The 4,345-nt window shown below is 38.0% G+C and overlaps 1 pseudogene; it reads right to left on the minus strand.

Annotated features, from left to right (window-relative positions):
• Positions 1,525-3,811, minus strand: LOC107627683 (annotated as a pseudogene).

Here is a 4,345-nt window from a genome sequence, read left to right on the forward strand (position 1 = left end):
ATAGATAATGAGAATTTTTATTTAAAATAAATAATATAATGTTCAAATAAATTAAAAGTCAATTGCATCAAATAAACACAATGAAACAATAAAACAAAAAACTAAATCTACAGATTCAGGTAATCATCTTCGTCTTGAGTCCCGTGGCCGTGAGTCAGAGGCGCAGAAGACGGTGATGTCTGTGTGTCACCAGCAGGACCACTGTCACCAGCAACGGTGCTGCCACCAGCAGGGTCAATGCCAGCGGTGCGCATCTGGGCCTGGTACACCTCCATCTGAGCCTCCATACGCTGCATCCACTCCACCGACTCCCTAAACTCCAGCCTGAGCTCATTTATAGACATCACGTGGGTGAAGATCTCCTGATACTTCTCCTGATAATCGTTAAGATCTTAGGCCTGCTGGTGAAGGCTGTGCTGGAGCTCTTGCACCTGCAGCCTCAAATCCACGCCTTCCTCAGGTTGGATGGCTCGACTGGTAGTGGAACCTAATAACGGCCTCAATGTCGAGGTGTGGAGGCTGCTGGCGAAGAATGACGATATCCCGTATACGTGATTCTTGTACGGGGCTGAGGTGGGCTCCCGCCAAGTTGCATCGGGATCGACAACTGAAGCCACAGAGCCATCAGCGGCGTTCTCCCCACCACTTTGTTGAGACTGTTGAGTCGCGACCTTTAGACTCTATGTGTGGGACTCCTGTGCAATTTAGATAAGTTATTGTGGTTAGTAAGATAGATATACAGTTAATCTCTAATAATTTTATAGCAGAAGATAATCAGATGTATGTTTCTTCACATAATGGTCCTGAGACCGCTGATGATCAACAAATCTCGCTTTGTTCTCCTTCAGCGTGTGGGTGTACTTGAACGTCTCTGTCAACGTGACCTCGCGGTCCAACGACTTCAACTACACAAGTTACATTAAAATTCAAAATTATTAGAATGCCTAGTAATGATATGCAAAACAAATATAATGAAGTTATTAACAAAAACTTAAAGAAATTACATACCACCCTGGCCTTGGTCTTCATGAAGGTCGCCGAGCCCCCGGTATACTTGGACGACCTAGCCGATGCCCTGTTAGCTCTGTTGGTGAGACGCCGATGCTTGGACCCCACATTGGTCTCCCAATGAGCTAATAGACCCTTCTTTACTTCCCGTCGGAGCCAGCCCGTCCGCTGCTCCTTCCCATGATGAACATCATCTAGCATCTGCTGGAGCCGCCGACCCATTCTAAGGTCGAATATCTTTCGGATAGCCCGGTCGTGCTCAACATCCCAAATGAAGTACAACAATAAAACAGTCATCAACGCAGCAGTTAACAGCAATTAACACAATTAGATAATTCCAAACACTTCAAAAATGCAAAATCTAATGTGTTGAATGAAACATAACTTAATCAACCAAAATCCACTAAGATTAGAAAACTAAACTAAACTAACTTCGAAACTGATTCAAAATTAAAATTCAAATTCTACTCAAACCTAAACTACATTAAACTAAAATTAAAAAATTATCAAATAATCTCAGCAATAATTTCTCAATAAAACTGTTATCAACGCAATAATTAACAGCAATTAACATAATTAGACAATTCTGAACACTTCAAGCATTCAAAATCTAATGTATTGAATCAAACATTACTTAATCAACCTTAATCTACTAAGATTAGAAAACTAAACTGAACTAACTTCGAAACTGTTTTAGAATTAAAATTCTAATTCTACTCAAACCTAAACTTAAATTAAACTAAAATTAAAAAATTATCAAACAATCTCCACAATAATTTCTCAGCAAAATAGTCATTAACGCAACAATTAACAGCAGTTAACACAATTAGATAATTTCAAACACTTCAAGCATTCAAAATCTAATGTATTGAATCAAACATAACTTAGTCAACCTAAATACACTAAGATTAGAAAACTAAGCTGAACTAACTTTGAAACTGATTCAAAATTAAAATTCTAATTCTACTCAAATCTAAACTAAAAATAAATAATTATCAAACAATCTCAGCCATAATTTTTCAGTGAAACAGTCATCAATGCAGCAATTAATACAACTAGACAATTCTAAATACTTCAACTATTCAAAACCTAATGTATTGATTCTAATCTAGCTTAATCAACCTAAATTCACTAAGATTAGAAAACTAAATTGAACTAACTTTAAAACCAATTCAAAATTAAAATTAAAATTCTACTCAAACCTAAACTACATTAAACTAAAATTAAATGAATTGGAAAAGAATTTTTCATTGAACCTATAATGAAGAACAATAGAAGTAAGGGAAGACGTGGATGTTGCAGTGGTGGTCGTCAAAGTTGCTGTAGTGGCAGATGGTGGTGACGGTAGACGATGGTGACAGCGAAGGAGAGAGAGAGAGAGAGAGAGAGAGAGGCAGGGGAAGAAGGAGAAAAAAGAGGAGGTGGTGACGACGGAGGGGTGGCAATGGCGGTGCTCTCGGCAACCAGGGATGGGGGTAGAGAACGGAGGTGGTGGCGGTGATGAGAGAGAGGATGGAGATGAAGAGAGAGTGTGTGAAATTCGAAATGGGGAAGACGACGTTTGCACTTTCATTTAGGGCACTATTACCGTCGGATTTACCCGACGATAACATTTCCCGTGTACCCAAAACGTAGCATTTCACTAAACATGATTACCGTCGGTTCTTTCCGTCGGTAAATCCAACGGTAGTGGGCGCGCCAAAAATTTATGTTTTTTCCTCCAAATATTACCGTTGACGTTACCCTTGGAAATGTTGTTCCGACGGTAATATTTTAGGGTTATGAATTTACTGCCTAATCTGACAGTAAATCCGATGAAAATCTCGCCGCTAAATCTAACAGTAAATCTAATGGTAGTGATCTCCATCAGGTAAATCTTTAGGAACAAGAATATAAGTTTACAAAAAGTTACTAATCATGAATGGAAAAAAAAGAGAAGTTAAAACCTTACTCAAAGCTTGCTCTGTTGAAATTCTCCTTGAATGATCCTTACAAATCATCTTTCTGAGAAGATCCTTAGCAGGAGAATAAATAAACTTAAAGATGGTAGTTGGGGATTTAATATTATCCCTAACAACAACTTCAAAAATCTCAAAAGCATTCTCTCCATAGAATGGTGGAATAGCACCCAACATTATGTAAAGAATCACACCGGAGCTCTAAATATCAACTTTCTCACTATATTTCCTCCCCATCACCACCTCCAGCACCACGTCATATGGCATCGCCACCACCCCACTTATCCCTCTTCCGTTGTCGAATCACTCCGCCAAATCAAAGTCCACAATTTTCATATTCCCCCTTCTATTGAAAAGCAAATTATCTAGTTTTATGTCCCTGTGCGCTCTCCTCAGCCTGTCGCAATGCGCTACCACTTCAAGAAGTTGTTTCATTATAGTGGCTGCCTCTATCTTCGGAAAGGTCAATCAACAATTTGGTCGAATAGGGTTTTTTGTTCGCAAAGCTCAACGACGATGGAAAGAGAATTGAAATCTTAATAGGCTCCGAAAATTTGAACAATGTTAGGGTGTGGGGAAAGAAAGTTATGAACTTGGATTCATTTTTGATGCAGGCACGAACTTGGGTTTTGTGGTTTTATGTGGATTTTCAGGGGGTTCTTTTCTCATTTGTGGATAGCCATTGATGATGGCTTTGAAAAAGAGAAAAAAATCATTGATGATAATTCTGAAAAAGAGGAAAAAGAGGAAGAGAAAGAGGATGAAAAAGAAGAGAAAGATGTTAAGAGAGAGTTTTTAGTCCTTCCAACCAAAAGACCTGACACCTGGCACTGATATTTTAACATCTCAGTCTCAATCTGACTCGTTTTGTCTATTTTTGTTAATGAATGGGAGCTTGGATGAGGTTTAAGGATGATTAAGGTGCACTTTATCTCACAGGAAAAATGTCAGGAGCCAGAAAAAGTATTTGTCCTTTAAATTTTCTTATATTGATCCCGAAATTTAATTTTGGGCACCATATTGGTCCGGTAGCCCAATGAAACAGTGTTGATGAGCTAACTCTGACATAGGGTTAAATGACATCATTTTGTTTTTTGAGCTTAAACAAAGTAAAAACGAGAAGACCAAAAAGAGTTTACATTATGTGCAAACCATTTAATCTCCTCTCATTCTCCAAAATGACTTCATTTTTGTTTTATTTAAGAGCTAAAACGAAATGACGTTATTTAGTCTTATATCTAGCGTGACAAGTAATAATTAGCTTAACATTCTGTTCATTGACTCAATGCTGAAAAGGGTCAAGGGAGAAATATAATACCTAGAGTTTAATCTCAAGAACTAATATAGTAAATTTTGAATTTGAGGGATTAAAATAATAA

Source organism: Arachis ipaensis, chromosome B02, assembly GCF_000816755.2.
Source record: "Arachis ipaensis cultivar K30076 chromosome B02, Araip1.1, whole genome shotgun sequence".
Lineage (NCBI taxonomy): Eukaryota > Viridiplantae > Streptophyta > Magnoliopsida > Fabales > Fabaceae > Arachis > Arachis ipaensis.